Source organism: Microtus pennsylvanicus, chromosome X (genome assembly GCF_037038515.1).
Source record: "Microtus pennsylvanicus isolate mMicPen1 chromosome X, mMicPen1.hap1, whole genome shotgun sequence".
Lineage (NCBI taxonomy): Eukaryota > Metazoa > Chordata > Mammalia > Rodentia > Cricetidae > Microtus > Microtus pennsylvanicus.
In genome coordinates, this window is record NC_134601.1 from 20,788,423 (window position 1) to 20,813,967 (window position 25,545).

Below are 25,545 nucleotides of genomic sequence, written 5' to 3' on the forward strand. Positions count from 1 at the left end.
TCCATCTGTAGTTAATTCTGTGGAGCTTGTAAACAGTAGTCCCTGTATAGAGTAGCACTCCACTGCTACTGTGATGTAGAAGACTAGGATTGATGGTATAAGTTCTTAGAAAATATTAAGCCACAAAGTAGAATTTAGGTAAGGGAGAGTTGCATCCCAAATCCCCCAAAGGTAAATGGTATGCTAACTGCACATGTTAGAGATTAGTATAAGATATAAATGTTTGTTCCCTAGGATTAACCAGGTGCATTCTCAAAACAAAGACGACAACCATGTTTTACAAACAGCAGAAACACCCATCCCTTCATTAAAAAACCATCCTTTTAATGCTGCTCAAGAGACCATGCCAGTGTCACAACCCCATTAAGTCCTGTTGTGCCTTATACTTAGGGCGTGGCTAGAGGTGGGGCGTCGCTAGGGGTGGGCGGCTCCGGGTGGTGGGTGTCTCCAGGGCCGGGGAGGGGCCGGGGTTCGGGGTCCATGGGGGACCCCGGGAGGCTGGGGTCCGGGTGCGGGACGTGGGGTCCCCGCGGGCCATGTCCGGCCCGTGGACGCTCTCTCGGCTCGCGGGGGGGCGGCCCCGCCGCTCCCCCCCCCCTGGGGGGCTCGGGACCCGGTTCCCGGTCCGGGACTACGTCTCCCATGATTCCCGGCGGTGCCCATTTCGCCTGTAGTCTGGGACCGGTCGTCTCCCATGATTCCCGGCGTGGGAAGCCCGGGCTTCTTCCCTCCTTCCTTCCTATCCCGGTAATATAGACAGTCCGCTCCCGCCAGGGTTGTAGCTGGCTCCCAGCACACGCGGGTGAAGCAGAAAAAAAGGAGAAAAGAGAAAAACCGTCGAGGCAGCTCCAGCTTCCGCTGCTTTTGGAGCCGCGATCGCCGCGGGGGAATCCGAGGTGGCGGTTCGGAGCTGGGAAAGGGGGAGGGGGCGGAGCCGCTTCCCGCCGGTGCCCGGAACTGGGGCGACCGGACTCCCACGCCGGTACGGGAGAGGTGCGTGGGGCGGGGGTGGTGCGTGGGGCGTTTGGGGGACGACATGGGGAGGGCGGGCGGGGAGGGTAGCGAGGAGGCTGGGGGGGGGAGGACGGGGTTGCAAGCAGCGTGGCTTCCCGCCAGCACAGTACAGCGGCAGCGGGAGCAGAGGGAGCAGGAGCAGCCAGCGCAGGCAGGTCCATCCAGACAGACAGACGTCCTTGGCGGGTCTCTCCCAGTCTCCCCGTCGAGAGGCCTCAGGTACGAGCTGACGGTGCCCTGGGGGGCAGAGCTCACGTCCAGACACATGGCGGAGGTGTGGATGCCCCCCCAACCCCCTGCGCGGACACAGAACACTCAGGAGGCCCCCAGACTCTGCACAGACGAGCTCTTCCTCTGCTTCCATCAGTTGCTGGATGAATGTTCTTTGGTGATATTTAAGTTATTCATCATTCTGACTACAAGACAAGGCCAGCTCAGGTCCCCTCTCCTCTATTGCTTGGGGTCTTATCTGGGGTCATCCTTGTGGATTCCTAGGAATTTACTGGAGTCAGGTTTCTTGGTAACCCCATAATGGCTCCCTCAATCAAGATATCTCTTTTCTTGCTCTCATCTCTGACCTTCCTCCATCTCAATGATCCCATTTCCTCAAGTTCTCCCCAGCCCTCTCCTTCCCCCCTTCTCGTCTCCTACCTTTCTTTTTCCCCCCATCCCTGTGTTTCCATTTTCTTTCAGCTGATCTTGTCTATTTTGAATTTCCAAGTGGATCTGTATGTTTTTCTTAGGGTTCTCTTTGTTACTTAGCTTCTAGGATCATGAACTATAGGGTCAATGTCCTTTGTTTATAGCTAATATCCATTTATGAGTGAGTACACAATACCATATTCATCTTTTGGGTCTGAGTTACCTGACTCTGGATGGTGTTTTCTAGCTCCATTAATTTGCATGCAGAATTTAACATATCTTTGTTTTTTTACCACTGAGTAGTAATCTAACTATATGAATGTTCCACATTTTCTTTATCCATTCTTCAGTTGAGGGGTATTCAGGGTGTTTCCAGGTTCTGACTATTACAAAAAATGCTTCTATGAACATAGTTGAACATATGTCTTTGTAGTATGATTGTGCGTCTTTTTGGTATAATGCCAAGAGTGGTATTTCCGGATTTTGGGGTAGGTTGATTGCCAGTTTTCTGTGAAACAGCCATAGTGATTTTGAAAGTGGTTGCACAAGTTTGCATTCCCAACAGTTACTTCACATCCTCTTCAGCTTATGGTATCATTGGTGTTTTTGGACATAGCCATTCTTACAGGTGCTTTTATATTGTTTAGATATCTTTCTTGTACCCCTGATCTCTCTAAGACCTTTATCATGTTGGGGTATCATATTTTTTCAAATGCTTTTTCAGCATCTAATGATTTGGTCATATGTTTTTTTCTTTCATTTTATTTACATGATGGATTATATTAATAGATTTTTGTATGTTGTACCATTCTTGCATCTCTGGGATGAAGCTGACTTGATAATGAAGGATTTTATTTCATGTGTTCTTGTATTTCAGGTCTGAGCAGCTGGGAACAAACAAGCAGCCATCCATCTATTCCTTAGGGAAGGTAAGGCACATTGCTTTGTGGAAGGTCCAAGGCCCTCTCTACTATATCTAGGCTGATATGTAAGTTTCTAGCTTATTGGGTTCCATTATTTATTGTCGTTCTCAGTGTCTATGCTACTGTTATATTTAAAAAGTGGTCTCTTTGCCCATGCATTGAAGGCTACTTGCCACTATCTCTTTTATCAGGTTTATAGTATTCAGATTTATATTGAAGTCTTTAATCCATTTGGACTTAAGTTTTGTGCATGGGGATAGATATGGATCTATTTTTATTCTTCCACATGTTGCCATCCAGTTATGCCAATACTATTTGTTGAAGATGCTTTTTTCCCCATTGTATAATTTTAGCTTCTTTGATAAAAATCAGGTGTTAATAGGTGTGTGTATCAGTATCTGGGTTCCTGATTTGATTTCAGTGGTAAACGTCTCTGTTTTTATGCCAATACCAAGCTGTTTTCATTACTGTAGCTCCGTAATGGAGGTTGATGCATTGTGATGCCTCCAGAAGTTCCTTTCCTATACTGGATTGTTTTGGCTATCCAGGGTTTTTAATTTTTCCATGTTAAGTTGATTATTGTTCTTTAAATGTCCATGATGAATTGTGTTGGTGTTTTGATGTGAAATGCATTGAATCTATAGAATGCTTTCGGTAAGATTGACATTTTTATTATGTTAATCCTATTTATCCAAGTACATGGGAGATCTATCCATTTCCTGGTGTATTCTTAAATTTCTTTCTACAAAAACTTAAAGTTCATTTCATAAAGGTCTTTAACTTCTTTGGTTAGTGTTACCCCAAGATATTTTATTTAATTTGTGGCTATTTTGAAAGGTAATGTTTCTCTGATTTCTCTCTCAGCTCCTTTAGCATTTGTATATAAGAATGCTACTGATTTTTTTGAGTTGATCTTGTATCCTGCCACATTACTGTAGGTATTTATCACCTGTAGAAGTTCCCCTGTAGAGTTTTTGAGGTCACTCATACATACTATCATAGTGTGTGCAAATAACAACTGTTTGACTTTTTCCTTTCCAATTTGAATCCCCTTGATCCCTTATTTTGTTTTCATATTGCTCCAGGCTTAACTTCAAGAACTATGTAGAATAGATATGGAGAGAGTGGACAGCCTTGTCTTTTTTCTGCTTTTAGTGGGATCACTTTTTCTCCCCATTTAATTTCATGCTGGCTGTCAGGTTGCTGTACATTGCTTTTATTATGTTTAGATATATTCCTTGTATCCCTGATCTCTCCAAGATCTTTGTCATGAATAGGTATTAGATTTTTTTCAAATGCTTTTTCAGAATCTAATGAGTTGGTTATGGATTTTTTCTTTCAGTTTATTTACATTGATAGATTTTTGTGTGTTGTACCATCCCTGCATCTCTGGGACGAAGCTGACTTGATCATGGTGGATTTTTTGATGTGTTCTTGGGTTCAGTTTGATGCATTTTGTTAATTATGTTTGCATCTTTGTTCATAAGTGAGATTAGTTTGTAATTCTCTTTCTTGGTTGAGTCTTTGTGTGGTTTTGGTATCTTGTTAACTGTACTCTCATAAAAAGAGTTTGGCAATGTTCCTTCTGGTTCTATTATGGGGAACACTTTGAGGATTATAGGAAGTTCTGATAGAATTCTACATTAAAACCATTTGTCTTTGGCATATTTTTGTGAGGCTTTTGATTAGAGCTTCTATTTCCTTACACTTTATACATCTATTTAAATTGCTCACCTGTTCTTGATTTAATTTTGGTATATGGTACCTAACCAGAAAATTGTCCATTTCTTTTATGTTTTCTAATTTTGTGGAGTACAGGTTTTTGTAGTATTATCTAAGGATTCTTCTGGATTTCCTTAGTGTTATGTCCCCCTTTTCATTGCTGATTGTGTTAATTTGGATGTATTGTGTTAATTTGGATGTTCTTCCAGTGCTTTTTTATTAGTATGGATAAGGGTTTGTCTATCTTGTTGATTTTTCTCAAAGAACCTGCTCTTTCTTATTGATTGTTTGTATTTTGTAAATTGTTTATATTTAATTTATTTCAGTCCTCCATTTGATTATTTCCTGTCTTCTGCTCCTTCTGGTCATGTCTGCTTTTTTGTTCTAGAGCTTTTATTTATTTTTTTTTATTTTCCATCTTTTTTTTTTTTTAATTTATTTATTTATTAAGGATTTCTGCCTCCTCCCCGCAACCGCCTCCCATTTCCCTCCCCCTCCCCCAATCAAGTCACCCTCCCTCATCTGCTCTAAGAGCAATAAGGGTTCCCTGACCTGTGGGAAGCCCAAGGACCGCCCACCTCTATCCAGGTCTCCTAAGGTGAGCATCCAAACTGCCTAGGCTCCCCCAAAGCCAGTACGTGCAGTAGGATCAAAAACCCACTGCGATTGTTCTTGAGTTCTCAGTATTCCTCATTGTCCTCTATGTTCAGCTAGTTCGGATTTGTCCCATGCTTTTTCAGACGCAGGCCAGCTGGCCTTGGTGGTGTTCTAGAGCTTTTATATGTGGTGTTAAGTCACTAGTGTGAGCTTTCTGTCTGTGCTATGAACTTTCCTTTCCTCTTAGTACTGCTTTCATAGTGTCCCATAGGTTTGGGTACATTGTGCCTTCATTTTTGTTTAATTTTAGGAAGTCTTTAATTATTTCTACCTTGACCCGTGGGTGGTTAAGTAGTTTACTGTTCAATTTCCATGACTTTGTAGGATTTCTGAGAGTATTGTTGTTTTAAGTTCTAACTTTAAACCTGGGTGATTTTTGAGGATGTTCCATGAGGTGTTGAGAAGAAGGTATATTCTTTTGAGTTATGTGTAATGTTCTGTATGTGTCTGTTAAGTCCATTTCATTCATGGCATCTGTTAGTTTCCTTATTTCTCTGCTAAGTTTCTGTGTGGTGGATAGTGGATTGTAGAAGTCTCCTATTATTAGTGTGTGGATTTTGATGTGTGTTTTAAGCTTTAGTAATGTTTCTTTTACATATGTGAGTGCTCTTGTATTAGATGCATAGATGTTAAGATTGATATTTTATTTTGATAGATTCACCTTGCTATGAGTATAAAGTGTCCTGCATTAGATTATTTTGAAATCTAATGTTAGATATTAGGATAGCTACACCTGCTTGTCTCTTAGGTCCATTTGATTGGAAAACCTTTTCCCAACCCTTTACTCTGAAGTAATGTCTGTCTTTGAGGTTGAGTTGTGTTTCTTGTATACATAGAAGGCTGGATCTTGGTTTTCCTACTCATTCTCTTAGCCTGTCTCTTTCTGTATTCAGTTCATTGATATTAAGAGTTATGGTGAGAGGACTTTTTTTGATCCAGTCTTTTTTGTGTTCTGTAAACTTTTTCTACCTTTGTAGGAATATCTTTCTTTAATTTGGGAAACTTTTCTTGTATGATTTTGTTGAATATTTATTCTTTGCCTTTCAGCTGGAGTTGTTCTCCTTTCATCCCTATTATTCTTAGGTTTGTTCTTTTTATGTTTTTCCAGATTTTCTGGATGTTTTGTGTTAAGAACTTGTTACATTTAATGTTTTCTTTGACTGATGAATTTATTTTATCTAGCTTTCTTCAACCCATGAGATTCTCTCTTCCATCTCTTGTATTCTAGTGGTTATACTTCCCTCTGTATAGTTTCTGTTCATTTATCCAGATTTTCCATATCCAGAGTTTCCTTTTTTTTTATTGCTTCTATTTTGGTCTTTAAGTCTTGAACCATTTTCTTCATCAGTTTGACTGTTTTTCTTGGGTTTCTTTGTGAGATTTATTAATTTTTCCCAATTTTTTCTGTTTTTTTCTCCATTAATTGAGTTTTTTATTTTACTTTAACGGTCTTTATTCTCTTCATAAACTTTTGTTTGAAATCATTTTCTTCTGCTTTTACTTGGTTAGGATGTTCAAGTCTCCCTGGTATGTGATCACTGGTTTCTGATGTTACCATGTGGCTTATTAGGTTATTGGATAAATTCTTGCATTGGAGCCTACCCATCTCTTCAATTGATGTTGGCAGTGTCTTTGCTTCTTGGTCCAATTCTTACAGTGTCTGTCTGAGTCTTTGGTAACTGTTCTTGGTCTGCTCTGTGTCTCAGGGAGCCACTGAGGTCCCTTTAGCCTGCTCTCTTGCTCTGTTCTCCTGGGTTGCTCTCCCAGTTTGTGCTTTAGAGTTCCTTAAAGTGGTCAGTGAGAAGGAAAATAGATGAGTGTCCTCCAACTAATCTGTATTTTATTGTGAACTTGAAAATCAAGAGGGACTCATGTAAGAATTGAGTTTACTGACAAACTGTATATCAGGCATAGTCCCAGCACAGAGAGGTATGGGCAAGAAGGAGCATGAAAGCTTTCCCCCTTAGACAATAGATCACATAAAAAATAGGTAGTGATTCAGTCAACTTTAGATGATTGCTAAATGTTCCAACTGGCCATTTCTTGCATCCACAGAGTAAGTAATCAAGAAGTGGGATAAAGAACCAAACTTATGAAACCAAATTACAGTATTTTCACTAGTCTGACCAAAATAGAACTGGATAAAATGTTGTGGCACTGCCTGTCCTTAGTATTACTAATCCTTGGCGTGCTCTAATATAAATTAGTAAACTATGGAGCACATGACTATAAACCTGTTTCAGCTTTTTAGATTGTTTTTTGTGGATTTTAATTACATCATTTATGTCATCACTTTCTTGCTTCTAAGACTTTCCAGAAATGAGAAAAATCATGAATTTTGCTTTATCAAGCGTTGCTGTTTGAATGTGACCTAGTTTTGTCTTCAGAATATGAGTTATAAGGGAAAGGGTTGATTACACTGGTAGTCATGATAATCCATGACACTGTAATGAAACACATAAACACAAGTTACACCATATTTTGGAAGAGGAACAAGAAGTGCTCTACTAAAATACCAATTTTCCAGACTAGAGCTCTGTGTTCCCCTCAGGTGGAACTGGGGAGGGCTGTGCTGGCTTAGTCATTTGATTTCTGCTCATCTAGTAGGGGAACTGCTACTGTCTTAACTGGGCAATTCTAGCTCTTGATGGACTCTGGGCAAGCCCAGCAATCAGGAGCATTAGTGGGAAGTAGATTGTGAGCCATGACGGAACCAATAGGGAGCCATGAGAGTTTTTTTTTCTTCCCTAAATTGTATAGTTGATTTCTACCTCCAGTTCTTATCCCACCTTCCTCTGAAGAGGTAACACTAACTACCATTATGGTATTGGGGCAATGACTTACCTGGCTTGTTTCAGCTGAATTTTGGTATCAGGTGGTAGTATTAAGATACCCTTCCATAGAGCGTCTCGTAAAGACCAAACTCTCAGATGTAGACAGAGTTGTTTGGGAAGATGTACTGTTGTCTGGGAAGCACTAACATATCCAAAGTTCATAAGACATTTTTGAAGGACTCACAGTAGCTTCCATCTGTTAGAGGTTTTCATTTAAGTTCTACAGTTGGTCTCCAGAGTGATGAGCCCACAACCAACTGTCACACCCTTTTATACCTGTTTTATCAGCCAAAAGTCAGCATGATGCCCTTCCCATGTGGCTTCTGGATAGTGAGGTCAGAGGTATTTAGCATCATTTAATTTGGAGTTTAAAACAATCGTGGGCTTGTCCTTCTTTGCTGTGTTCAGGTATTCTAAGAGCCAAGGTCTGATGTCTCAGATCTGTACTGAATCTTTTTATCAATAAAATATTACTGAGATTTGCTATCTGACTAACATCCCATGGAGAGTTGCATCTACTGTCTGTGGAGTGTGATCCCTTGTGTTGGTACCAATCCTCTTATCCTTTGATTAAAATTTCTCCTTGAGTACTGAAGACCAATGCAGGTGGCAGAAATTAATCTTTCTTTCTGTGTTGTCAAGGCCCGTTGAGCATCTAGTCTTTTTTGGTCACTTATGCTTGGAAGGAATCTCAGATTCTTCAAGTCTGTCTATTATCAGTTGTCCATCAATGTGAGGATAAGTCAAAAGCTTTGCTTTACGTACTGTGGCTTCCTTTGAAGATTTCAAGAAATCTTTCCCACATTGATCCTCCTTTTTTAGACACAACTCAATAAAGTTTGTTTGGTATACCTTTCAGCTGGTCCTTGAAATAGTTGGAATCTGACTTTACAAACTTTAATAAAAATATGATCCCTAAGTTTCATCCTTATGTACCTTAAACAACTTACTCAGACCTTCATAGCTTGTAAAATCTTTCCAGTCTTCTTTATCCTGGAGCCATCCAGTCATAATCATGTTCATAAATTTAAGTCCCTTTTTACTATAGTCATTTACACATTTATATTCTTCTAACATGTTCTTTTATGTACCGCTTTCTTTTTCTAATACCATGAGAAGTAGGATCATTAACAAATATGTTTATGATCTGTTGTGAAATTTTCTCCCCTGTGAAGGGGGAGGAAGCAATTTCTATCCTATAACCATAAGCCCCAATGAAGATACAAAGTACAATTTCACCAAAGTCCATCCTGGGGAACCAGTGAGTTTATTGAGCTTACTTATTGAGCATGGTTGAAAAAGTACTTACAAGGGTTTTGATTCTGTGGTTGTTTGAATCAAAATGAATCCCAACGTCCCATGGAGAGTTGTTGAAGTATGTCATAGTCACTTTCTGCTGCCTGCTGATCTAGATGTAGAACTCTCAGCTTTTTCTCCAGCTCCAATTCTGCTAACATCCACCATGCTTTCTGCCATGATGATAATGGACTAAATCCTCTGAAAGTGTAAGTCAGCCTCAATCAAATGTTTTCCTTTATAAGCATTGCTGTGGTCAGGATGTCTCTTCACAGCAATAGAAGCTTTAACTAAGATACCCAAAAGCAGCCACACAGGCACGTCTCCATCCAGTATGTACAATGGCTCTCCCATAGCTGCATATGTGAGCTCTACTTTCTCTCTACTCTTCCACTGCCCATATGCTCTCCATTACAGTACATTTCTCAGTGGACATAGGAAGTAAGCCTGATAGCACTCAAGGTCAATTCCCACTTTAAAGATGGCTTTCTCATGGGTGCATACACAGGATCTACATCTTCCCAAGTGTTTTCCAGGCAATGTACTCTAGCTCATTCCTAAGACCACAAGGTCACATGTCATTAGGGATGAATTGCATACAGTTGCCTGGAAAAGAGGCTGTGTACTCAGATAGAGGGGATACCATCTTTCATGATAGAATATCAACAGTCAGCAACCTGGTGGTGGTCATCCTTTGTAAGCAGTCACGGGTGATCACAGGAAGATACCAATTGTTTGTCTTAAGATAGTGCTGAGCAACAACAAATAAAAGAAAACTGAATAGAAACTGTATATGATAATGTAATAATTAGTATTTCCTAGGTACAAACTGTTCAACTAAACCTTAGATAAAACACAAGACATTATTCATATGGTACATGACATCACTACTATAACCATGCTTTTGGATTTTAATGTAAGTATGTAGTTAATACCAAGAAAAAGCAAATACATAACAAAATATCATGGAATTGATGTTTACAGCATCCAGTACAACACAACTAAGAAATCCCTCTTAAAACTATGATGCTCCATCTTGCTCTAGAGAGTTATACAGGCAGACTCTCTATCCTTTCTATTGGTGAGCATCTCATTTGCAGTTTTCATTACAGACATGTATACACAAAAGGTAAATAAACATTTACATCTTAGCATCCAAATCTCTAATAGTCCTGATTAACATACTACTTGTCTCTGGGTGTATTTCAGAGGCCGCCCTCCCTCAGCTAAATTCTACTTGGTGTGACTTACTCTCTCCTAAGCATTGGTCAATCCTTTATGTCACCAATTCTCCTCTTCTACATTGTGACTGAGTAGTGGAGTACTACACAGTTCATGAGATCCCAATTACAACTTCCACAAATTAACTTTAAATGGACCTTACACCTAAATGTCAAATGCTCAGTGCAGAACTTCTAGAAAATCCTTGAAACTAGGCCTCTCTGACTTTGGCAACCTGCCTAGGATTTTGGAGGTTTCTCTAAGGCCCTGATGTATAGAGCAACACCAGAGCTCTGTCTCTAATCTCGGGGTATGCTTGGGAGAGCTGGTAAAGATGTGGGGTCAGGGCCTTTGGAAAAGGGTTGTTTCAGATCTCAGATATAATGACTTCCTAGACTAGGGCCCTATACACTGGACTGGAAGGGCAGAGCAGAAAGTTCTGTGATATCTGAGTAATTTGATCTCTGTTCACCCAGTAGGGGAACTGATAATATTCTGATGCCCAGCTGGGTGGCATTAGCCAGTGAGGGACTCTGGGAAGGCTTAGCAGGCAGGAACAATAGTGGTAGGTAGCTTACAGGTGGTTCTTTCCAGGATTCTTCTCTCCTTCTGTTGTAATGAGTTGTAAGGTAGACCACAAGGTATGCCATGGTGAGTCAGAGATGGACCATGAGCCAGGCTATGGTTCTGTTGTTCTATGTAGTGACCTGGCCAGTGGTTCTTGTCCTCTGAGTCTCCCAGTGTATGGATTTCCTGGGAAGAGAAATAATGCAGCTCTAGTATGGTAGAATATTATGCTTGTAATATCATTGTCTAGTGTACACATAAGGGAATGCTTTTGGTGTGCAGTGGGAAGACAGATTGGAAAACTGATGGTGGGGTTTCTAGAATTTCTGAATATTGTAGTTCACTTTCAAGTTTATAATATAACTTTCAAATAGTTTAATAGGTGGTAGAACTATGGTGGTGTTGATTGTATTTTCGCAACACACAATTAGAATGTTTCTAACTTTTTGCTATCATCAGGCACAATGATATGATTCAGTGATGTTTAGTTCGAGGTGACAAAAGGAGCTACCAAGGTTTATTTACTTTATTTACTTAGGGTTTGTTATTCTTTTTGCTATTAATCCGTGAAAGACTTTTGGGTTATTGGCTAAAATGTCTTTACAGGTTGTTCCTCATATATTTTGATTTCAGATACCAACACTCAAGTTGAGAGACTCATAAATATCTACTGTACCAGATCCTACATACATATATAGAACATTCATTCTCATGTGAAAACATTTGCAAAAAATAGCAGTAAACTTGTTTTCGAAAGTGCTTGTGGCCGGGTGGTGGTGGCACACTCTTTTAATACTAGCACTCAGGAGGCAGAGGCAGGCGGATCTCTGTGAGTTCAAGGCAAGCCTGGTCTACAAGAGCTAGTTCCAGGATAGGCTCCAAAGCTACAGAGAAACCCTGTCTCGAAAAACCAAACAAAAAAGTGCTTGTGACTTATAAAACAATTATAAACTGAGTTGCTTTAGGCATATACCGATTCTTTAATAGTCTGTTATCTTGTATTATGTTTTTTTAAATTTATTTTTATTTTTCTTTTGCTTTGGAGCCTATCCTGGAACTAGCTCTTGTAGACCAGGCTTGTAGAACAGACTGTCAGCAACTTTCTCTGCAGCTTAAGGTGATGTGGGATTTCCCTCTGTGTGCTGTGAATACCATTGGTGAATAAATAAACTTCCTTGATTTGTTGATAGGACAGAACTTAGGTAGGCAGGGAAAAGTAAACTGAATGTTGGGTGAAAGAAAGGCAGAGTCAGGAGAAGCCATAGAGCTTTTGCTGGCGACAGACATGCTGAAATTTTGCTGGTAGTCCAGGACCTCTTGGTGATGCACAGAATAATGGAGACAGGGTAAATTAAGATGTAAGAGTTAGCCAATAACAAGCTAGTGCTAATGGGCCAAGCAGTTATTTAAATAATATAGTTTCTTTGTGATTATTTCAGGTCTGAGCCGCTGAGCAGCTTAAAACCAACAAGTGGCCTTCTTACAACATTAAGGATTAACTATTAACAGTGGATTAGTTTGCTTTACAACTGATAGCTCTGCCTTAAAGCCTGAAACATCCCTCTGCAAACTGAGAGTCCCTCTTCAAACTGAGGGTCAGCTTTTAGATAACCCCTGACCACTCATGACTAACAACTATCATGAGTTGAGTTAACTTTTAAATGATGTGAGTACATGACTGATGTGGGAGTGTCATATCAATCTGTTGATTTCATTGGTTAAGTAATAAAGAAACTGCTTGGCTGGCTCTCATAGGTTAAAACATAGATGGGAGGAGTAAACAGAACAGAATGCTGGGAGGAAGAGGAAGTGAGCTCAGACTCGACAGCTCTCCTCTCGGGAGCAGATGGCTCAGAAGAGACGCCATGCCCCGCTCCCGGGCAGACACACGCGATTCAGCTCCAACCCAGGATGGACATAGACTAGAATCTTCCCGGTAAGACCGGTGCTCACAGATTATTAGAGATGGGTTGATCGGGATATCAGAATTAGCCAGTAAGGGCTAGAACTAATGGGCCAAGCAGTGTTTAAAAGAATACAGTGTCCATGTAATTATTTCCGGTAAAGCTAGCCGTGCAGGCGGCCAGGGTGTTGGGGACGCAGCCCCGCTGCTCTTATTTCAACAGATGGTGCCCAGACGTGTGGGTAACTGAGTCCACAGAAAGCCTGAGAAAGCTTGGAAAAGAATCAAGTAAAGCATGTTTCTTGTGGCAATTTCTCAGTTCTGCTCTGCTTGCTAGAGGCAAGCAAGCGCTCTCATCTAAGAGAGGCTTCCTGACTCAGTTTTAGCTGTAAAACCCTGCAGCTCATTAAGAGGTCCTGCCACGAAACACTTAAATGGTGTTGACGAAAAGCTGAACACATGCTTTTCGGTTTTCAGCCGTAGCAGGAAAAACGCTGCGCCGTTTAAAAATGCCGGCTTTCTGGGCTGTCCTGCCAGGGCAAACTCTGACTCTTTTTTTTTTTTTTGATTTTTCGAGACAGGGTTTCTCCGTAGCTTTTGGTTCCTGTCCTGGAACTAGCTCTTGTAGACCAGAGGTGCGGTTTGCAAGCACAGGCTGCTGAAGCTCGCTTGCTGGCAGGGACCTTGAAATGCCATAGAGCTGTGGCAGTAAACATGGCTACAGCCAGTACCTCAGCCATGAGGCTGGAAAGCTAAGGAATGGGCTGGATCCAGCCGTCAAAGCCACGGTTTTAGTCCTACTGAGATTGCTTGGTAAATTAAAGACTCATGTGGTCATAAAAACAGAGATATACAGTAAAGAGAGATTCAAAGACCAAGAAAATTTCTAAATGTTTTACAGCGTGTTAAAAATATATGCAAGCTAAAAGTTGAAGTTCTTAAAGTAAAAGGAAAAAAAAAGGAAGAGAGTTGTTGTGTGTGGTAGTACACACCTTTAATCCCAACACTTGGAAGGCAGAGGGAGATTGACCTCTGTGACTTCAAGGCATGGTAGCACACGCCTTTAATCCCAGTGCCTAGAAGGCAGAGACAAACAGATCTCTGTGAGTGCAAGGTGTAGTAGCAAACACCTTTAATCCCAATGCCTGGGAGTCAGAGACAGGCGGATCTCTGAGAGTTCAAAGACAGCCTGGTCTACAGAGTTATTCCAGGTCAAAGATATACGCTCAAAAAGCAAAAAGTTAACCTAGGAATGTCACAGCTTAGATTCTTAAGCACCTAGTGATTTAAAGGCGCAAATCAAAAGTGCTCCTGGATAGTAAAAAATTGCAGATCCACAATAGGACAGATTCAGACCACTAAATGAGTCACGCTGTTGGATGAATGTACGTAGGCTTGGAAGAGAAAAGAAAAAGAATATAGAGAATAAAGTTAATGTCTTAAAAAAAAGGGTAAAGTCTTTAAAGAGACAAAGTACAGATAGTTATAGATTAAAAGAAATAAAGAAAAATAAGCCACGTAAAAATAGAAAATTCACAGTCTGGATTATGTACATTGTGTTTTCTTTAAAATTTTTGACTGTGAAGGAGCTAAGTACAGAGAGACATTTCATTATATGGGCTGCCAAGTGGAACCAGAACAGATATCATGAGGGTATGATTTCAGAATTTGTGTCTAAGGATATGATGCTTTGGAAAGGGTCTTCTTTTGTTTTCACAGAGGACCAGACCCTGTGGATTGCATCTATCCTGATATGGTATGATAGACCACGACCTCCCGAAAGGTTCCTGTGAACACCCTCAAAAAATTACTTCACTCAACTGCCAACTGAGATAAACCTGGCACACAGGTTACACCCTAAATGATCTGATTAACAGCGCCCCCATTCAGCAGGAAGCAGTTTGGAGAGAAAAAACTGCGCCCATGTTCCCAAAAATTGTTTATAAATGTTCTTTTACATTTAAAGGGGGATATGATAGAGATATGAATAATTTGTATTAGTATAGATTTTGCTTTATTGATAGAGATTTAAGGTCAATTTTGTTATATGTATATGCATATTTCTGCTATTGATTAAGATACTATGATTGTGTAGTTCATTTAAAAATGTAATGTATAATTAGAAATATAGATTGTTAATAGATAATCATAATAGTCAAGTTTGTAGTCATGTTAGTTAATATTTTCTAGATGTGCGTAGATATATTTTAGATAGGCATTCTTCATATTTTTCAAAGATTATAGAATATGGCATTTTAAATGTGTTAATAACTTAGGATTTTTCATGACAGTGAGACACGTCTGCTCCTGGCAGCACCAATCTACTTCAAGAGGAAGATGGGCATCGAAGAGGCTCGTTATGGAGTTTGATAGTCATTTGGGCAAGAAACTGCTCTTGCCTGGACTATTGCATAAACTGGACACAGAGAACCCACAGAGAGAGGACTACTGAACTTGCCTAAGGTGAGATGATCTTTTGGGGTTCCTGATTCATGAAAGAGTCTGCCAGACATTCTGCAGGACACAACAGATAGTGACTGAACTGACTTTGGATTTTCCTGCTTTATGGAAATGTCTGCTGGATACCATGGGCCTGAAGGCTGAAGATGGATGCCCCAATGGTACAGAGGAACTTTGGGTGACTGTCCAGGCAGCGAGATGTCTCTGTCATTTCTAGAGTTTTAAAAGTTGCTTTTTTTCTTGTTTGCTTAGGTAGTATTGTATCTTTCTGGAGTCTTTGATGGAGTTAAGAATAGTTAGTTATAGTTATAGTTTGCCTTAGTTATGATAAAGATTATTGTAACTTTTACTTGATAACTGTTTCGTTATATGTAATTTTGCTATGTTAAAGTTAAAGCCTTTTTTTTTTGTTTAAACCGAAAAAGGGGAAATGATGGAGGAAGGTCATTGGTTAAATAAAAAGAAACTGCTTGGCCCTCATTTGTTAGAAGATAGGTGGGAGGAGTAAACAGAACAGAACGCTGGGAGGAAGAGGAAGTGAGCTCAGACTCCACAGCTCTCCTCTCAGGAGCAGACGCCTCAGAGAGACGCCATGCTCCCGCGATGAAGCTCCGATCCAGGATGGACTTAGGCTAGAATCTTCCCGGTAAGCACACCTAGCTGTGCTACATAGAATATTAGAAATGGGCTAGTCCAGGTGCCAGAGTTAGCCTAGAAGAGGCTAGATAGAAATGGGCCAAGCAGTGATTAAAAGAATACAGTGTCCGTGTAATTATTTCGGGGCATAAGCTAGCCGAGCAGGCGGCCGCTACAGCTAGGATTGTGATGAGGATAAATGTGATGATTGTTGGTATGTTTATGTTGGGGAATTGTATTGCTCAGGGTAATGGAAGGAGTAATGCGATTTCAAGATTGAATAGTAGGAACGTGATTGCTACTAGAATGAATTTCATTGAGAAGGGTAGTCGAGCTGAGCTTATAGGGTCAAATCCTCATTCATATGGGTTGGCTTTTTCAGTATAGATGTTAAAGTGAGTAAGTCAGAATGCTAGGGGAGTTAGGGTTATGGCTAGGGTGATGTTTACTAGTAAGATAAGTATTATGTTAATTACTTTCTTTTAGGTTGCACTAGAGCTAACTGATTGGAAGTCAGATGTACTGATTATACTAAGAAAGCATGATCCTCATCAATAAATGGATACATATAGGAATAATCATGTCGTGTCTTTGTTTTCGTTGAATTCAAGGAAGACTTTATTTTCTTTATTTCTTCCCTGACCCAGGGGTGGTTTAGTAGTTGACTGTTCAGTTTCCATGAGTTTGTCTGCTTTCTGGTGTTATAATTGTTGTTATACTTTAATCCATGTTTATCTGATAAGGCTCATGTTCTTGCAAAATTTTTTTTAAATATTTATTTATTTATTTACTATGTATACAATATTTTGTCTGTATGTGTGTCTGCAGGCCAGAAGAGGGCGCCAGACATCATTACAGATGGTTGTGAGCAACATGTGATTGCCTGGAATTGAACTCATGACCTTTGGCAGAGCAGGCAATGTTTTTTACCACCGAGCCATCTCTCCAGCTCCCCTTTTCCTATGTATGTATGTATGTATGTATTTATTTTTTGATTTTCGCGACAGGGTTTCTCTGTGGCTTTCGGTTCCTGTCCTGGAAGTAGCTCTTGTCGACCAGGCCTGCCTCGAACTCACAGAGATCTGCCTGCCTCTGCAAACTTTTTTTGTTGCCTGTTAGGTTTACTTTGTTATCAAGTATGTGTTCAATTTTCGAGAAGGTTCCTTGAGATGCTGAGAGGGTATATTCTTTACTATTTGGGTTGAATGTTCTACGGATGTCTGTTAAGTCCATTTATTTCATTATCTCCATTATTTCTCTTATTTCTCTGTTATGTTTCTGTCTGGTTGACCTGTCCATTGTTGAGATGAGTGCTGCAGTCTCCTACTATTAGTGTGGTTTGAGACATACATTTATTTCTAGTAATGTGGGTGCTTTTATATTACTGAAATTTATATTTTGTATTCATACTTCATCCTGTTGAAATATTCCTGCTATGAGTATAAAGTTTCCATCTTATTGTCTTTTGATTGCTTTAAGTTTGAAGTCACTTTTGTTATATATTACTAATTAGTATTAGACCTTTTCCTTTACTGCTCTTTATATTCTTTCTTAATACTGTATCTTTTGTGTTTGGATTATTATGTGGTGAGGGTTTTTTTTTCCAGTCTATTTGTTGTTCCGTATGCTTCTTGTATCTTAACAGTAATTTTATTTTTTATGTTGTGAAAGATTTATTCTATAATTTTGTTTAATCTATTTCTTCCATTTCATTTTTCAAGTCTTCAGCTCTTTCCATTACCGGTTTGATTGCTTTTTCTTGGTTTCCTTTCCTAGGGTATCTTTGGATTTTTCATTTCTTCAAAGTTGTTGTTATTCTTCTCATCCAGTTGTTTTTCACATTCTGTTTGATGGACCCTATCTCTTTTATAATTTTACGTTTAAGGTCTATTTTTTCTACTTCCTCTGGATTAGGGTGCTCAAATTCTCCTGTTGCATAGTCACTGGATTCTCATACTATCATGCTGTCTTTCACATTTTTGGAGGTATTCTTACATAAACGCATGCGCATCTGTACAAATCCTGTTAGGAGAGTCTTGGCTGTTTGGTACGATCTTTGCTGTGGCTACCTGTGTGCCTGTGATTTTTTTCTTGGTCTGCCTTCTCTTAGTTCTCTTAGCTCTGGAGTCTCCTATATCCACTCTACCATGGAGTAGGCTGTGGTGGTGGACCTCAACACCCTGCAAATGGATAGGAGTCCTTGGTGGAAAGCTTGGATGAGATAAGGCCACTTGCTGGCCAGGGACCTCGCAGACAAAAGGGCGTGCTTGCTCACTGTGACAAACTACTGCAACAGTTGCCCTCACTACTTTGTCCCCAATGCTTCAGTCCCCTTGCATTTTGTATTAATGGAGTTTTTATTTCCTCACTTTGAAGCAGACTTGTTGGCAATCACAAATCATAAGACTAAGAATATAAAGATGTAGGTTCCACAAATGGAAAAGTAGAATTTAAGAAATATATGGTTGTAATCATAAGAGAATGAGGGCAGACTGTTAGCAGCTTTCTCTGCAGCTTAAGGTGATATGAGAGTCCCATCTGTCTGTGCTGTGAATACCATTGGTTAATAACAAATCCGTTTCAGAGAGTCACTTTGCGGTATTTGAGCCAGTCTGGCAATTGAAAGCCAATGTTGATAGAAAGAAGGCAGAGTCAGAGAAAAGCAATGTAGCTTGTCTGGAGACAGATGCTGGAACTTTACAAGGGAAGACAATATGCAGATTAATGGAGATGCGTTATTTTATGATATGAGTTAGCCATAAATATGCTTAAGCTATTGTCCAATGAGTATTCCAAGTAATATGGTTTCTGTTTTATTATTTAGGTCTGAGTATCCAGGAACAAACAAACAGCCTCCCTACCATATTCATCCAGTCCTCAGAGAAGGTAAGGCATTTTTATCTTTTGATGTCTAATTTCTTGAGCTCTTTATATATTTTGGAGATTCCGTTGGACATTACTTTTATGCATGTTGATAGATATGGATCTGGTTTCATTCCTCTCCATGTTGACATACAGTGATGCCAGCACCATGTGTTGAGGATGCTTTCTTTATTTCATTGTATAATTTTAGCGTCTTGGTCAAAAGTCAGCTGAACTTTATTTATTTATTTATTTATTTTTCAGCTGAAGTTCTTTTATTTATTTATTATTTATTTATTTTTTTCAGCTGAAGTTCTGTGTGGATGACTATCTTGGTCTTTGATTTGACTCCAGTGGTCAAGTCTCTGTTTTTAGGCCAATACCAAGCTGTTTCCATGACTGTGTCTCTGTCATGGAGGTTGATGGATTGTCATTCCCTTGGAATTTACTTTGTCATTGGTTTTTCGATATTGATTTTTGTTCTTTAAACTGACATTAAGAATTTGTTGGTGTTTTGGTATGGATTCCATTTAATATTTAATATTTAAGATTGCCCCTGGAACTTACTTTCCTGTACAGGATTCTTTGGTCCATCCTTGGTTTTTCGATATTGATTATTGCTCTTTAAACTGACATTAACAATTGGTTGGTGTTTTGGTATGGATTCCATTTAATCCATAGATTCCTTTTGGGCAGATTGCCATTTTTATTATGTTTATCCTCTCTATCTAAGCACATGGGGAGATCTTTCCATTTCCTGGGGTCTTCTTCAATTTCTCTCACCAAAAGCTAAAAGTTAATTTCGTGGATGTCTTTAACTTTGGTTAGTGTTACCCTGTATTCATCTATTGATTCGCGGTCCCTGGGTGTGTGTCTCATGCAAATCAGTCCACGGGGTGAAGAGTATGAACAAAAGTATAATAAGATTCATTTAGTATGGCATTTTATTTATTTATTTATTTTTAAAGTAACACACTTTATTCTTTTTATTTTAGTATGGCATTTTATACAGAGTAAAAAGCAGAACCTTAACTCTAAATTCCCCCAACCCTTTACTCACATACATGGTCATGAGAATCTCTTGCCTCTCCATGCCAGAAACAATACCTCAATTAATAACACTAATAAAAATGAAAAGAAGTACATAGAAACAAGGCAAAAAAATATAGAGGCAAAGCACTCTTTTATAACTGGTAGTGTATGAAGAACTGAGCTCAAAGTGCATTCCTTAATCCAGGTTCTGATTCAGACATAAAATTTGAAAAATGGGCAGAGAAAGTTTGCTGTAATTTGTCCTTGGTTTGCAAAACAGCTTTTTCCCGGCTTCATCGCCTCTGTCCCAGGAGGAGCCTGCACTTTGAGCCGGTTCTGTGTCTCCACAATTTCATCATTTTTTATTTTTAATTGAATTCCAATGGAGTTTTAACCATATAGTATGCAATTATTATTTTTATTGGAATTAAATTTTTTTACCATAAAGTATGTAATTATTATGTTTAGTCTAATATAAAACTGATACATAATCAGACATAAAAAAATATAAGCATGATTATGATAATCATACCACTGGAGGTATGAAGAATGCTTTGTAAGAATCCCTTATGATCTAAACCTGCCAATTTGTCATCAAAAATTTGTTCAATGTTCGAGGGTTAAGGTTTAGCAAAAGTCCTATGTAAGTGATCATTGAAAGATTGAGCAGAGGCATTGCCCAAAATATAAGCTGGAATATTATTCCATTCCTGTAAAAAATCATTATAACCCAAATCAGTAATACAAATAGTGGGTGAATTCCAATAACAACACAAATTTTTTTCTCAGCAAACCCAGTTTGCTTTAGTACATCAATCTCTGTCATTGAAATATTGAGCAGAGGCATTGCCCAACAGATAAGGTGGAATATTATTCCATTCCTGTAAAAAACCATTATAACCCAAATCAGTAATGCAAATAGTGGATGAATTCCAATTACAACACAAAGTAATTTAATTTGTTCCTGCAACGATACAAGTTTTTTCCTCAGCGAACCCACAGTTTGCTTTAGTACAACAATCTCTGTCCAAAGTCGAGCCTATATTTTAACTTTCTAAAACTAGTTTATGAGAATATGCCATTGCTCTACAAAGTCTTTTGTCTACAAGGATGTTTGTAAAGCAATACCAGCCACATGTACAGTATCTACAACAGCAACAAGGACAGTAATTACAGCTATTACTAAACCTAACATGAACTTTGTTCTTTTCTATATCTTATTGAAGAATTCAACAAAAATATGATCTAGAAAATTTTGATCCCAAGAATGACCTAGGTTTACAGGCAGCTAAATTTGTGTATGTTGCTCTAGTATCATAAGTGGTGATGAGGATTACTTGCTAGTCATTAAAACTAATTCCAGTAGTACAATTGTTTCTTTAAAAAAAATACATATGGTGGTGGCATAGAAGCAGTAACATAATTACTTCTAAATAAGGTAAATATATAAGTAGAAGCGGATACTTGTGTTCCTAATAATGATCCATTAAAAACCTGAACAGGTTTTACGGTGGCTACGATTTGCCAATTATGCGTCTGTATTGCAGTTTGCGCTGTGAATATGGCAATAAGATCGTTATTGCTTCCTCCATCTCCCCATGACAGACAACAGCTTCCATTTATCATTTTATTACTGGCTCGATTCATTCTGGTACCATTAGGCAAATCACAAGTGGTAATATTCCTTTCAGAACAAGTGTTAATAAATTCACCATATGGACGACAATTGATCCATTTATTTTGAATTACTTTCCAAATTTGCTGAAGGAAATTCTCCAAATAAACGGCTCATATTTTAACCTATAATATTTAAAATCTGGACATAGGGGATATGAAAATTCATAATTTTCAGTGTTATTATCCCAGGTCTCAATAATGGACTATGCTCAGAGTCTTTGGGGATGAGTGCCAGATTTTCCTATTTTAATACCAGGTTGTGACCGCTGCTGAAATCCCGTTGAAAACCAAGGACCGTTTCCAAATCGTATTGGCTCCCTTTTATCCATAAAATTAATATTATATGGAGTCCCATCAAAATTATTCAGATAAGTCCAATTAACTTCCATCTGATCCCTGAACTGAAGAGACAGATAGCAGAGCTCTCAGGGCCAAAAAATGATGTTCGGCCATCACAGGAATTCCGGACGGCCGGACAATAATCTGAACCCAAGCTGCAGGAGATTTCACCCGGGGCTGGAGAGGTGGCTCAGTGGTTAGAGCACCGCCTGCTCTCCCTGAGGTCCTGAGTTCGAGTCCCGCAACCCCATGGTGGCTCACAACCATCTGTAGTGAGGTCTGGCGCCCTCTTCTGGCCTGCAGGCATACACACAGGCAGAATATTGTATACATAATGAATAAATAGATAAATATAAAAATTAGAATATTGTATACATAATAAATAAATATAAAAATTAGAATATTGTATACATAATGAATAAATATAAAATTAGAATATTGCCTACATAATAAATATAAAATTAGAATATTGCATACATAATAAATAAATATAAAAATTGGAATATTGCATAGACAATAAAAAATAAAAATTAGAATATTGTATACTTAATAAATAAATATAAAAATTAGAATATTGTATGCATAATAAATACATATTTTTTTTTTAAAGAGAGATTTCTCCCGACCCCATGTCTGTTAGGATGAGGACCTGTGTCATCAAGGTCGCTTCCGCAGAGAGAATTGTGCCATTCGGCATTTGCGGTGTTTAGAAAACGTTTCTTTGCGGGTTGAAATACGCGCATGCGGCGTATTTAGGAAATTTTATATAAACAACACTTGATGTAAACTGGCTCGCACATTATTCTGAAAACCCCACGTTAATTCCGTACCATGATGTTCCTTTTTCTTTGTTTTTGATTTTTTAATTTGTTTTAGTGTATCATGGACATATTTAACAATATCTTGTTCTTGTGGATTATATTCAATACCTGTAACAGGAGCAATGATATATGATTCACAGAACCTAGGAAATGCTTTGGAATTATATAAGTGTTTTACTGAAAGGGAACACACATGATGTCCATTATCTGTTTGAGTAAAAGGGAACACCCGTGATGGAAAAGGCTTTTAATAAATGTGGAATAACTTGTGTGCTCTCCAGTTAAAGGAGTTGCCCATATAAATGATCAAAGAGTATCTATGGTTAGTTGGAGGAAAGATAAACGTCCAAATTCTGTAATGAGTAAAAGCCATTTGCCAAATTTCGTTTGATTGAGATCCTTGAGGAATAGAATGGATATGTAACACATGACAAATTGGAGACTTTAAAATAATTTATTTAGACTGTAGAAATGGATTTTTATGTTGGACATGCACATTATTATCATTATTTTGTAAATGCTTATGTTCTTCTTGAACAGAGGAAAAGGTAATAATTTATCACGTGAGCATTTTCAAATGTAAGAAATCCAAGCAAATTTGTTTTTTTTGTACATGAGTAAGAGAATTTTTATGTTGATTTTGAGTTAATACTAATTTAAACAATTTCAACAAAGAATGCTTACTGGAATGAAGTACCGCATTAAACGCATTTTGTACAATTAATACAATATAAGCTGAATGACCTACAATATTTAATTATTGAGGTAAATCTTGCTTGGCTTTAACAACAGCATGCAATTAATTTTTTTGTATGGAGGGGAGAGTAATCTGTAACTTCTACCCAGTATTTAAATTCTGTCCAATAAGCACTTAGTTTTTTAACCATCAGTAAAAATAGTTAATGCGTCAGGTGAAGGATTGAAAGCTACAATTTCTTTTGAGGATTTATTTATTCATTATATATACAGCATTCTGGCTTGATCGATGTATGCCCGCGCACCAGCAGAGGGCGCCAGACCTCATGACAGATGGTTGTGAGTCACCATGGGGTTGTCGGGACTCGAACTCAGGACCTCTAGAAGAGCAGCCAGTGCTCTAACTACTGAGCCATCTCTCTAGGCCCTGAAAGCTACAATATTATTACAAATTCTTAATTTTTTTTTGGCAAAATGATATTCAAAGTTCTCGTAATAGAAACTGCATGAATTTGTAAAGCTTCTGACAGCTGAAACATGTATTCTACTTTTTCTTTTGGAAATGCAAAAATGATAGCAGAACAATCTACCTGTGAAAGTAATATATCGTTGAATTTCACAGACTAACACTTCTCTCGACCTGTGAAAGTCAGACATCGTTGGTGAATTTCACAGACTAACATTTCTTCATAACTTGTTGTTTTAGAAAATATATGCTTTGTATAAATCCATTCAAGGCAAAGTATATCTTGAGCTAAAATGCCTGTATGATATGGATAAGCATGCAATAATAATACTTTAAATGGAATGTTAGTTTTTAGTTCTACTCAAAAAAATCCTTTTTAATAAAATCACGGGTTAAGTTTAGTTCAATCATCAATTTTAAATAGAGATCGATGGCTATATAACTCCTGATGCCATTGACAAAGATGCTAAATATTTGATTTTTTTTAATACATGGTCATTACTTGTGCAGCTGGCACTACTTTCTGTTTTGACACAGCGTCCTGTTATTTTTCATTTAATTTTCTATGAAAATAGTAAAACTCATAAACCATATATACCCGAAACGGACAAGTACTTTCTCACCCTATCTTATAGCTTTTTCAACATTACCTTTAATTCTTTACCAAGCATCTATACCTTAGGAGCCTTCTGGAAACCAAGGATTATAAGAATTATAAGAATTACAAGGATTAAAAGGCTTCATTACTTCCACACACATTTCTAAATCAGAAAGAGAAACGTGAACCCTATGAGTTTTTATTGAATGTTTTAGCATAGCCAGGTACAGAGAGGATTTGGCTCGTCCCATTACCCTGTAATGAAGATTACTTATCTGGTTGATAATTTATTTTAATATTTTAAAATATAACTTATTTTAATATTTTAAAACCCTTCCTAACTTTTCATCTTCATGGTCCTTGTTCTGGTGCCGGTTTTCCACATCTACTGCGTTGTGGTCCCTTGTAAATCAGTACACGGGGATGCAGAGTATGAACAACTGCAGAATAATATTAATTTATTGTGGCTTTTTTATACATATTAAAAAGTAATACCTCAACTCTGAAACCTGTCTGTACTCACGTACGTGTTCATGAGAAACTCTTGCCTCTCCTTGCCAGAAACAAAACCTCAATTAATATCAGTAATAAAAATGAAAATAAGTACATAGAAACAAGGCAAAAAGTATACAGAAGCAAAGCACTCCTTTGTCACTGGTAGAGTGTGAGCAACTGAGCTCAAAAACTAATTATTTATCCATTTTATAGATTCTGACAGGAAATTTGAGAAATAGGCAGAGTTTGCTTTCATCTATGCTTGTTCTCTCATGCAACCGTTTCCCAAATTTGTCTCATCTATCCCAGGTGTAACTTGCAATCTAATTACTTTGGTGTCTTCATTATTTTCCTTTTTTATTTTTAGTAAAAGGAGTTTTAACCATAAAGCATGTAAATTTTCTGCATTTGGTTGAAAAAAAAAACAGATACATAATCAAAAATATAAAAGCATAACAGTGATTGGAATAAGCATAACTCCAGTGGTATGAGGAATACTTTGGTCGAATCCCTTAGCATCTAATTTTTCCAAATTTTCCTGTCACTTTTTTGTCAATAAATTGTGCGATGGGAGAAGTATCTGAATCAGGAAATGATTAGGAAAAGCAAGATCTATAACATTATGTAAATGATCAATGAGAGATCAAGGAGCGGCATTGCCCAAAAGATAAGTCTGAATAACCT

The 25,545-nt window shown here is 38.3% G+C and overlaps 1 long non-coding RNA gene across 1 annotated transcript in view; it reads left to right on the forward strand.

Moving 5' to 3' along the window:
• The first annotated feature begins 714 nt into the window (after nt 1-714).
• The window catches only part of LOC142840218 (uncharacterized), a 184,880-nt gene continuing 160,049 nt past the window's right edge, over nt 715-25,545 (forward strand). The window contains exons 1-3 of the long non-coding RNA XR_012908913.1: nt 715-896; nt 2,534-2,585; nt 18,700-18,761. This is a non-coding gene — a long non-coding RNA (uncharacterized LOC142840218). The remainder of the gene's footprint in view (nt 897-2,533; nt 2,586-18,699; nt 18,762-25,545) is intronic.